The 13,377-nt window shown below is 30.0% G+C and overlaps 1 pseudogene; it reads left to right on the top strand.

Moving 5' to 3' along the window:
* The first annotated feature begins 214 nt into the window (after positions 1-214).
* LOC119686104 lies at positions 215-12,740 on the top strand (annotated as a pseudogene).
* Positions 12,741-13,377: the final 637 nt, after the last annotated feature.

Raw genomic sequence — 13,377 nt, 5'->3', positions numbered from 1 at the left:
CTTTTGTAATCCTATTGCGAACGAGTGTGTTCTCTCGTGGGAATGTAAGTAGAGTATGTACTTTCAATCAAGTGACGGAATTATAACCAATTGGTTAAGAACATAAAGTTTAACACATTTTCTTGAATAAATCACTTAAGTATTGTAAACGTTGCTGATACAAATTTTAAAATTAACTTTAATTTACTTGATAACCTGCTTTTAGATTCTTTCAGTTCACTTAATCATTCAGAATATGACTAAATTTGCTGTACTGAGCTACTTAAACTTTCAGGTGACAATTGTCAATGAATTGCCAGTGTCAACAAAAATAAGAGCAAAAAGGCAAGTGGCTTCAGTTGACTTCAGAATGACAAACTCTTCTTAACAAATAAAATAAATATCTGCGACAAAATAAATATTAAACATTTAATTAACATAACGAAGCAACGAAATCCGAAATGACTTACCGTAATTGCAGAGAGTACTTGACAGTGTGGACGGACGGAATGATAAGAGAAATTCACTGAAAATTTATTTAATTTAAAATATTTTCAGTCAGTGTAAATTGCAAGCAACTTTGCTCGTTGCTGGCAATGTGAACAAAATTTTAATCCTGCAACATATTCAAGAGTGGAAACTATTCAAATAAACTATAAAGATTAAATAAACTAGTGCGACGGTGTTACCCCAGCTAATTGCAGCAATTTATCAAATTTGTTGCCTGCTGCTTTAATTGCTGTGTTGTTGTGTTGCTGTGTTGCTGTCAAATGTCAACTACTGCCACGTACTGCATTCAGTATAAATTCTTATTGGGGTGTTAATTTAAATTAAGTTAAAGCATGTGGTTCCTGCAATTAATAATGAGCGCATCAACAACAAAAACTACATTTGCAACAAGAACATTGTCAAAAACAACAACAACAACAACAACAACAACAATGGCAATCAAAGAAATTCTATTGTTGATGCAGTGTTTGTTGTTGTTATTTAGTGAGTGTAGTGCAACAAATGCTGCCGATAATCGCAATACTACAAGTATTTCAGCAGTTGTTACCGATAAATTTATTGTAGTAGACAACAATAACAACATCTACAATAATCATATTCACAATAACAGCAAAAACAATAGTTTAGCTGATTTCACTGATGAAAATGAAGTTTTGCATAATGAAGTCAATAGTCAAACAGCAATGCAATCAACAGAAACTCAAATCTCAGTTGCCACACAACGAAAATTGAGTCGAGGCAAGCGTTACTTGGACTTTACAAAAGGAACACGTATATCGGTAAGTTTGGATAAGAGTTTCTGTGTATTTTCAGTTTGGAGTTGTTTATTTCCTTCACAAATAATTATTCAGCATAGGAGAAGAGTGTGATTAAGAGTAGTAAGAATGAGTGTAAAATGCTTATAGGGTTATCCCAATCGCTTTTAAGAAACTATTGTAGAAGTATTGTCAAATTACTATATGACAGGGCCGTCCAAAGTACGGCCCGCGACTAATGTCTGTGCGGCCCGGAACATGTTTTTAATCTACGACAATTGCGAATATTTTCTTTTGGTGTACTGTTAAAACTGCATTATTTTATTTTTATGGTATACCAAATGAATTTAAATTTAAAAAATAATAAAAATAAATTTAACATTATAACCGTATTTTTTGTGGTCCTCCAATCTGTATAGTGATTTGTATTGACCCGCGATGGTATCTGGTCTGGACAGCCTTGTTGTATAAAATGCAAATAATATATTTCATTTTCGAAATAACGAAAATAATTTTTATCAAAATATTGAACTAATACTAAAGTTGTATGATAATCCGAAAAAGTTATTCAAATTGACAACAAAAATGCTGACAGTTTTTTCTGACTTAATAGATCTTAACTTGTAATAATTGTTAATTTTCTAATAACATACGCCCCAGTTCAGTGGCGAAGCTAGACCAACTCTGGACGTCGGCGACATTAGAATTGCGAGGCGCTCTTTATAACCCAGTTGTAAAGTAAATAAATTACAAAGCATGCTTGAAAGTTTTATTGCTTATCAAATCAAAATAAACATAAATTAAAATAAATGAATTTTACTACTTTTAGATTCACTAAATTTTTTTTTGAATTATATCATAATTTGCACCAGCAGCTATTTTCGATTCAGTTTACAGACTTGTCAATAGAGATAGTCTCTCTTGGATCAACATACTTTTCTAGTACGTCTTAATCAATTTTAACTTTGCTTCTTTCTTTCCGTCGAAGCTATACTGATTGGAACTGTGAACATGAATCTGGTTACTATATAAACATTCGGAAATATTTCGAATATGGTTACTGCCATTATCAAACCAAATTGTTCAAAATATTTATTAAGTGCTTAGAATCCACAGTCGGTAACGTTTTGCGAGGCCCATGTGGGCGCGAGGCCGTAGGGTGTCGTCGATATCGCTGATGCCTTTCGGCGCCACTGCTTCAGTTAACTGAAACATTACAAAGTTGTGATTAAAGAGCATAAACATGTATAGATTTCGTGAAGTGCCACATTCGCAGAACCGTATTTGTTCATATCAAACAAATGTCAGGAAATGGATTAAGTACCTACACTTACTTTTCATTGAATCGAATGGTTATGGTTTTTAAATCAAGTATTCGTTGTTATCTTTATAAATATCCTTAATTTAACCACATTTAGCTAATACATAGTACAACTAATAAGTCGTAGATTTAGGTTTGGTAATAATTTCTTAAAAATAATAATAGAAGATAACATCATGAAATCTGATAATAAGCATGAATATAATATTGCTCACTTCTCTGTTCAAATTTGTACTTTTTATGTTTGGGTGATATTAATAGATATTACTGGTAGCTATATATGTATCAACCACCTACAAAATTTAAGTTAGCGTCCAAAATGTCACAAAAGTCGTGCTGGATATATCAATTCAATTAAGTTTATTAAATTGATTTTTAATGTCAGTTTTGAGGAAAGAAACTATATTCTTCATAAAAACAATTGTTTTCAATAGAGAGGTATTTTGAACAGTATCAATTTACAATACAATAACAATAAAATTTTAATAATTTTAATTATGTGAATTTTTAGCTGACCCTACAGCTGTTTCGAGTGTATCCATCTAATGTCCATTATTAGTGGTTTTGGAATTATTTTTTATATTTAATTATTCGTAAATTTTTTTTGTTTTGGAGGACTGCAAGCAGTCTAAAGGTTGAACTCTTACCCTGCCAAATTTGAAGCTCAAATTCAGTGTTCATTAGCCAATTGACCAAAACCCGTACTTGACTTATGCGTTCGAACTTGGAGTTTTGTTCATTTGCTATGAAAGTTCATTAACAAATTCATTTGCTGTGTTTATTAAAGTTAATTTCTTTAGTTTTATGGCATTTGTTGGAATTACAAAATTATTTTTGTATTGCCTAATAGATTGGCATAATTAAGGTCTTACAAAAAATCCTAAACTTGTCTTCTTTAGGATTTTAGAAGTATTTTCAGAATATAGCAGTACACAATCCAAATATTTTTCTCCAAATAAATTTCTTTTTATATTATTTACACTATGTACAGATTTTTGATCAGTAGATTTGAATTCATGTTATATTATTTACATTAGTTTATATATCAAACTGTTTGTGTTTAAGATAACACAGACAGACACTCCCTCTATATTCGAACTAATCAAATAAAATTTTGCAGATAATAGTAAATAGTATTAAGTTCATATATAAAAATATATGCTAGCATTTGATTTTACCCCTACATGTTAATTTAAAAATGTATTTTAAAAGTTAATATAAATAAATATTAACGAATGATAAAATTTAGAGAAATTCGTTTCGGATATAACAATTGCTGTATGCAATCTGTCTACTTTCCGATAAAAAGAAATTCAAAATTCTCATTGAGATGCTCCGGATAGACAGCAGTCATTTGGTAGGTTCACTTACAGCCCACTGTAAACTAGGAAACCATGTTTTCAATCAAGTCTGTGGCCTAAGTGGGTCCACTAGGGGTCGCCGGTATAATCTAATCTAACAACTTCATTTCTTTAACATTCTAAGTCGAATTTGTGATAAATCTGCTTGAACTTTGGAGATAGATTATGGCTTACGAATTATGGCTGCTCTTTGGTAACTCGAATTATGAGATATGAGATCTACGTAATTTCTAGCCAGCGCTGTTCCAAAAAGTAGCAAAGAAAAAGTAGTAAATAAATTTATTTACGAAAGCTTTGTGAAGAGTATCTTGATAATCTAGTATCAGAATGACCCCTGACCGAGCAGTTATCCTGTAATATCAGGGACTTACCCAAATTCACAAAACTGGTTTACCTTTACCTAATGGGCAAAAGTAGCAAAGAAAAAGTAGTAAAGAAATTTATTTACTAAAGCTTTGTGAAGAGTATCTTGATAATCTAGTATCAGAATGACATATTAGGGGCAATATTAGGGGCTTACCCAAATTCACAAAACTTGTTTACCTGGTTTTATACTGAACTTTTATTCTATCTACGAACAAATATTATTCCTGCTGTACCATAATGGGCCATTATTTGAGCTCAACTGGGGTTTATTGAATACAAGGCCTCCTTTAGAGCAGGCTTAAGGTGTTGAGACGCCTGCTAATTTCTTCATATACATGCCATTGTATCTGCAAAGAATAGGTGTTCCCTTTTACTCTTATTTCTTCAGCAATGGGTGCAAAATAAAATTCTTCAAAGCATTATCAATGCTACGTTCATAATATTGATAATCATCGAGATTTTAACATTTTGGGTAAACCTAATATGTAATAAAAATTTGAATTTGAATTTGTATTTATTTATTTAATGAATTTCTTTATTTATAGTGGCGAACTACTGTCAAAAACAACATTTTGAGGATAAATACGTTATGGGCTTATGGTTTCGGTTTTCGTGTAAATTTCCCATTTCCTGATAAGGAAGATCGTAGACGCCCATTTTATAAGCGCGATGTAGTACACGCTTGGGAGGATGTGCTCAATGGGTAAGTAAAACGATTTTAAAGTTTTTTTTTACACGTTGTACTGTCATGATTTTATGCAGGCATGGATTCGACGGACGTGCTTGCATTTTAAAGTCTTTTTGTACTGCCAAATTGGATGCAGGTAGTAATATTGGAGGAGGAATGTTGTTTAAACTGCTACAAATGTTTTTCAGGTATGTCATTTTTAAAACGATTTTTTATAATTCAAGTTGTTTAAGTCTGTAAATTTTTACTTAAGTACTTTAAAAGAGGCTAACATTTCGATCTAATATTCAAAATGAAAAGCCGTTTTACTTTGAATTAGCACAGAATTTGGAATTTGCTGTTTTTAGTGCACTTTAATCTCATTGTTGGAAGATTCTAGTTAAGAGTACTGCGTTTATATTAAATAAAACAGTGAACTCAAAGTTCAGATGTTTTAGACTGATAATTCAGTAATTCTGTTGTTGAAACAAATAATTAAAACCTCAACCTTTTGGTATTAGTCCTCCGTCTCGTAAACTATTTGTACTCCATACTTTTAAATACTGCTGCTATCTGACAAGTACATATCTTGTAGTAATGCTTGGATTCTATGACGGAATTCTTTATGACAAAACATATACAGACAAGTGTTACTTTATTTAATTAGCCGTTTCAGATATAACATTTTTGCATTTTATTTAGTTAAAAAACAATAACAGTTTAAACGTTTTGTTTTACTTCTTTAAAAACAGCACTTTTTGAAATTTTCCTTATCGAAACATTATATTTAAGACAGATAATTTATAGCAAGTGTACATAACCTTTACCTAGTGTCCCAATTACCAGAAGTGATATCTCTCTGAACCTTCGCGGTAATTACAAATATCATAATTGAACCATAACTAAAAGAAAATAAATATTTCATAGCCTTAATTCGGTGTCCTGCAAACATTAAAGTGAATAGTTGATTTTCAGGCATCACGTAGTGCATGTGTCCACTATGTAATGCATAGCAAGCGCTATGCATATTTCGAGTTGTTAAAAGCATTAAATGTTGACCGTAACCTTGCGATTCAGAAAGGAAACCAACCAGCACCGTGCTGTGCTGGAAATATGCAACGAAAATCCAATCAAACGAAAGTCAACATGAAATTTTCAGTTAAAGCAAATGAATTTAAATTAGTTGATATGTCCTTAATAGCCATTAATTCGCCAGAAATGCACTTCCAAAAGGGTTACCAACAAAAGAAACCAAACAAAAAATGGAACATGAAAAGACCGCATTAAAAATGTAAAATGTCCACACGATGGAACTGCAGTAATGACCAGGAAACAAGGACGAATGCAGTGCAAGAAATTCGTTCTTTTTTATCCTTAAATATTTCATTTTACGCGGGCAGAGTAAAAGCGCATTTTTAATGCCTTCACTTCATATTCGTGCTGCATAAATTTGAATTTGCTATAAAAGTGAAATTTTAATTTGATTTAAAGGAAATATAAAGACTTAATCCGATGAATGCGGTAGATGTAGGGTTATTACTTAATTTTGTTAAAGTTGTTACTGCATTTTGCTTCATGTTTTACAAAAACTGATTTATAATGTCTATGAATATTTAATAATAGATCTATCATGCAATTTCAACGAAGAGTCAGAACTTTCATAATAATAACAAAAACACCGCTAGTTTTGATAAAAAATAAATAAATTCATATTTTAAATTCTAAAAACCATGCACAGTAAATAATTATGTTGAAGCTATTTGAGCCAGTGCACTTGACCACTTTTACTTTTTCTTAACTCGAGGTATTTTCAAAACCCCTCCTTACGCCTTGACTGGATTGATGTTTATCACTTCATCAGACCAAGCAATAGTTGACCTCAGATCTGCATACTTCCCCGAGGAGCCTGTAATTATTCTGAGATTCGATAACGCGGTGTTGGTAAGTCTGTTAGTTTTCGCAAATAATTTCAGGGCTCTATCCTTTATGTATTTTTTGATGGAATCAATCTTGAGGTCCCTGAAGATATCATTCGTCTTAATGTACCATGGTACCTTGAAAAGCCTTCACAGTAAATAGTTAAACATATTCTAAAAGTTTAAATAAATATCTACTAAACATACATACTTCAGGATAAAGTAAAAAAATGTTAACCACGAAAAAAAAAAACGAAAGAACAAAGTAAATTCCGTCCTATCTGAAAAAGGTACTAGAGATCAGGTTCTGAACATTCGTCACCTAATAGAAAACGTAAAATAGTTTAAGATCCGCGTCTATTTTTAATCTCTATCAAATATCTTTCTGTTAAGTCCGCACCTGTTAAAGATGTTATTTAACTGCTGCACTAGGGATCATTAAGGTACAGTTTTAAAGGAGCACGACGCACCAACATGATCTTTTCTATGTGGTTAAAAGCCTCAAAGTAATAACAAGAATTAATCAAATCAAAATGCATTTAAAGTTGCATCTGGAACTTGGCACGACTGTTATAAGTCACCAATATTGTTTAACTTAAATTCCGAGTGTAGTGATAATAAGACTTGTTTTTGGAAATGGAGATTAAGATTACATACATCATAATCGATAAAGGAATATATCAGATTAAACACTGATAATATAATTTAACTAAAAGAAACTCACTATAATATAAGAAAAAATATCATATAACAAGTGACATTATATTCTAGAAATCACTAAAGTTGTAATAATTGATCCACTAAGTAAAAATAAGTTGAATAAGTTTCATTATTTAAGTTCCTATAGAATTGAAAGATTCAATTCTTCAAATTCTTACAATTCTTGCCTTCACAAATTTCACAAATATGTATATAGAGGATAGAGCCATAACATAAGTAAATCTACAAAACCTCGATTAAAAAAGGCAATACATATGTAATTGAAGCATGGATTACTTAGAAATTAGACAAGTGAAAGATTTATGCCTTTAAATCGTGGGTGTTAAAATTCCATAGACTATTCACAAAATTAATTATTCACAAAATTTTGATTTACTTTTGTCACGTAGCGGTACGATCAAGAAGACTGTATATATAAAGAGTAAAGTGAATGACAATAGAAATGGAGGTAGATAGCGTAATCAATGGGTAGATTAATAACAATCTTGACTCGGGAAAACAATCAGTGAAGTACAATCAGTGGATATGATTGCTTTAAAGCATCATATGGTATAGTTTTGACTTTCATATATAATAGAATTATTTCTTTTAAAAATAAAACCAACACTATGAAGATATACGTCATATTACAAAATACTTCAACACCATGAATTCTAAGTGGCATAGTATTTTAAATTAAAAGATAAACACAATTTAAATATACCAATCGTATACTTTTTAACTATAGTTAATTTAATGATAGAATAATGATCATTTGAACGTAATTATCATTGATTTAATATCAATATTGAGAAATGACTTTACTTATAAAAACAGTATATTTGGTGGTGTATAACTGTTTTAATATATATTGTATCTCATCAAAGGCGAGGCGTCGAATGCTTCAGAGTGTTCACTGAACACCTTAACAAAGCTCCCTTTTTAGATCTTTTTTTTATTAGGTAAATAATCTCGCTATTTGGTACTTAACATTTTTTATAATAGCTTTTCCAAACGTATTAACATAAACAGAAAACGTATAATAAAAACAAAATCACACATACATATGTTAGTTACACCCAACATTACTTATGACTAATAAAAGAGAAAATACATTCCTCTTAAAATATACTAAGGTTCAAAATAAAAACTGCAACGCGCTGCTTGCAAAGCATGCAAATGAAATAACATTCACATTGTGACTATGTTCAGTATTGAATAAACACAAAACATACAAACAAATATAAAAATAAAAGAGAAAACAAGCCCCGCAAAATATGTACGTAAAATAATCATAACTCTTAAATAAATGCGTGCAAGCGGTTCAATAAAAAAAGTGAACCTCCAATGTTATGCAAAGTAAATACAAAAGAGAAAAGAAATGACTGAGCAAAAATCGCTTTACATTTGGCGAGAGGTTCAATCGACTAAATTGAACCGCAAGTTCATACAAAGCGTACAAATACAATCAAAGTCACGGTTGCCGTTTTATATGAGCAAATGGTTCAATAAAAAAACTGAACCGTGCATAGTAAATACAAAATAAAAGAGTAAATGAATGCATGAGAGTTTCTTACTCTTATGTAGAGGTTGGAAATAAATCAAAAACAAAGTCATTATTGCAATTTTATACTAGCAAATGGTGAAACTAAAGAAAAAATTTAAAGAAATTTCAAGTGAAAAATAATATTTGGAAATGGATTAATGTGTGATTAAAGATTAGATTCAAATATCTTTTTTAAACGATCTTCTGAAAAAAAGATTTTAATTCATAAAATGAATAGACCAATTCCAGATACGAAAAATTTCGTACCTGATGTAAAAATGTCGAAATATGGTGTGTGGTAAGTCGCCGTTTTCCTACAGCTATTTACCATAAAAACCAGTGGATCACAGGCTGCGAACATTTAAATAAATTATGTTGGTCTTGTACGCTATTTGCTTGTGGAAAGGACAAAACTCAGGCGTAGGGGGAATACGTTATAATTGGAATTGTGAACACCTTGCCAAAAAGCTGACGCCTCGCTACTGTGTCTCATATATGCGATTGTATCTCATAAATGGTACATTCAATGTGTGTTTTTAACTGTGGAATATTTTTTAGTTTATTCGCATTAAGCAACAACATTGAATTCTTTCATAAAAAATTTTCTCCAGATAGTGTGTATAGATAAGTATAGCGTATAGGAATTCACGCGACAGCTCCATTCATGGAGATAATGTAGATATTGCTTATTTTAATATATTGTGGATTTCTCTGTGAATATAACCTTTAGCACAATCTTGTTGAAACCGAAACCCACCTAGAGTATGTTCACCCCACACATGAAATAAAACATCGTTTACCATAGTTCTGACCTGAAGGCTATTAACGGCGACTTTGCGATATTTTTCATTTTTCAACCTACCATACTTTTGATGAGACCCCAAATTCCAAATTACTACTTAAAAAGAACACGATGTTTAATATATTTCTTTAAAACTTTGATAAGATATTTGGTGGGAAAAGAAGTTAAAGTGGTTTTTGGTTTATTAGTGCCCACACAAAAAGGTTATATACGTATTAGTTTGTGTGATATCATATCTAACCATAAATTACTAAGGTCTTATTGAAACTATTTTGTCATTATTTTTAATCGTTGTATCTGCTGCACTAACTGTTGATTATAATAACTATAAAGATATATCGAACTATAAATCTAGTCACAAATCTAGTACGTTAGTTTGTAGTAACAGGGATTCACCATTAACGGTTTTCTCAACCTGTTAATTTTTGAAAGTATTTTAGTTGTAGAATATTATTTCTACATTAGTTATATTATATTATCTATTATATTTTATAATAGTTATGATATAATGAATAACTTTGCATTCGATATTGCATAGTTGTAGTATATATGTCCCTCTATAAAGAATCAATGTAAAGCGGAAAGCGTAGTCCTTTAAAAAGTAATGAGGATTTTATTAAAATTTGATATAAGTCGATCCGAATCGACTATCTCGCGGATCTTTAAGAACAGTGTTGTTGCAATCGAAGTCAATGGCAACATTTTTTAGAAAAGGATTTTAAGAATCTGGTTTATGTGCAATTTAAATTATAACAAAAATTACTATATGGAATCTTGTGCTATATTTTAAGAATACAGTGTAAATATTTAGAAAAAGTTTTCTAAATAAAAAATTTTAATGTTTGAAATTTATTCTTTTAATTATATATAAGTATATAATGGTTTAATAGTTTGCAATTAAATTTAAATAGAAAAATATCAAAACTGCCTTCTGCAGTATTTCGACTGATTTTTTTTTTAGAGAGAAATCAGAAAGATGAGCGTGTTTGAATCTCAGTGGTTTCGAGTAAATGCTTTAGTCTAATCATTTTTACAGATTTTTAGAAGCACTGTTCATAAATTCACTTTTATTAAACAAAAATTGGATTCAATGAATGAGTGAGATTATGTATTTAAAAATTTTTAGCGGTAGAGTCAAGTTTAAATTTGTGTGCGGTAAAGTGTTAATTAGGGAACTCGGCAGATTGCTTCATTAACCTGATAAATTTGAATAATTAACAGTTTTCAATATTACTGTTATTGTTTATAGCTTCTTATAACTTAAGATTTTAAATCTATACTTTTTTTTAACGTTTTAGTCTATTGTTGTAGTGGAAGCTATGCAGTTGCTTTGAAATAACTAAAATTATGAATCATTTAACGCGTTTGGCAATATGCATTTATTTTTTTATATTTTGTGTAGTAAATCAGCTGAAGAGTCCTTATGCTTCAGAGGTCGAAGAAGTTGTATTTAAAAACTCAACATTAGTACAAACCACAAATCAGAATACATTTGAAAACGCGACGGATAAAGTACTATCACGAGGAAAACGGTATTTAGATATTTTAGATGGCAGCCGCATGTTCGTACGTTTTTCATAATACTTTAAAAACATTATTGTCAAATTTTTTGTTATCCACTCTAAACACTTTTTGCACATAGGTTCGTATTAATGTTAAGGATAATGTAATCAAAATGCCCCAGATCTGGGCTCACGCCGTTGGCTTTCGTGCTAATTTACCAATTTTATTTGAAAAAAAGTTGCGACCTTATAAACGGGACACCTATGAGTTACTACACGAACTTATGGATAAGTAAGTGCTGTGAGTTCAGATAAATAATTTTGTCTAGATGTAATCTAAATAATATTGATGTGTTGTGATTTTGTACATATAAGAACTGGCATTGATGGGCAAGCCTGCATTTTAAAGGCTTTCTGCACAGCACATATGCTAGATGAGGATAATATTGAAGCGGGAATGTTAATGAAGCTACTGAAATATATTTTTACGTAAGTGGACGAAATACTAATACTAAAAAAAATATTAAATGAAGTTTATTGGTGTGATTTTATTTTTCGAAAGGAATTCATTAAAATTATTCTCAAATTTAAAGTTATCAAAATGGAAAGAGAGTCAGGTTATGTCTTTTTAATTTGAAAATTTTTTGTGATATATAAATAGAGAAAGGATTCAATTCTTTGATTTCGTTTATAGGAGAAGTAAAATATTCTTCTATAGACTTGATGCTATCATAATGAATGATTAGATTATGATTAGACGGAATCTTTACTACATAAAAAAAGAATTTTACTATATCATCTCTGGTTATAATGCATTAATTTATTTATACGAGTATTTAATAACTCAAAAACTCATCTCTTTTAATATTAATTTAGTTGTATATTCTTCAGGACATACATACTTTATATTTGAAATTTACATAAATATTTTTTTCGCTCTTATTAATGAGAAAATCAAATAAAATAAATAATTGGAAATATAAAAATAATAGTAGAGAAAATATATTTTCTCTATTTTTTTTATATAAAATATTTTATTTTTATAAAATATTTTATTAATATATTAATATTATATATAGAGTAATAAAAAAAATAGTAAGACTATGTAATAAAAATATTTTTAGTACTTACCATATGTAATATTTATTTTTTTACAGTTTGGATTCCGATGACAAACGTTACTTTTCTTATTTACGGATGGAAAATTGTCAACAAATACTGCACAGCCATTGTCCACTGAGCTTTAACAATATATCACCATATACTGATGATGTTTGATCACCGTGATTTTAAATGTATGTTAATTTGTTTGTGAAACTGAATAAAGAAAATAAAATTTGATAAAATAAAGTATTTTACTTTCTTAAGTATTTGAATTTAATCTGAATTAAAATACATGCATATTATGTATGCAAAATACATGGGGTTGTTGTTGCAAAACTAAATGTAAATAATATAAAACACACTAAATTCATATTTCAATATATTGTTTATATATTATCATTAGATGTAAATACATAATTTAATTACTCTTTGAAGTTTTGAACCTTTTTGAGGTAATTTTCAATACGAATATGCGTTTTCAATGTATCGAAAGTTTAAGGATTGTTTATATAAACACGATTCTTTTCGCAGCCCACAAACAAAAGTCCACTAATGATAAATGCCTTTGTGTAAATTCAAAACGTGAAACTACGCAATGTGTACCTTATTGCATCACCCCCGATGAAACACATATCTTCCATATTCATATATATACAAAAAAGTTGGTAAACATGTTGCTGTAGCAATCAGAGTTGAGAACTTCGTTGCATCTTCATCATTTTTCAGAAAATACAGCCCTATGCACCTTTAGAACAAATGACACTCCACATCATGACTTTTCGTAGATTCAAGGGTCTCTCACAGTTACTTGTGGATTTTAACTGCCCGAAGTGCGACAAATTTTATTGT

This window comes from Teleopsis dalmanni, chromosome 2 (genome assembly GCF_002237135.1).
Source record: "Teleopsis dalmanni isolate 2A chromosome 2, ASM223713v2, whole genome shotgun sequence".
In the NCBI taxonomy this organism is placed as follows: Eukaryota; Metazoa; Arthropoda; class Insecta; order Diptera; family Diopsidae; genus Teleopsis; species Teleopsis dalmanni.
The sequence above is the reverse complement of the archived record's forward strand: the minus strand, read 5'-3'. Positions and strand labels throughout refer to the sequence as shown.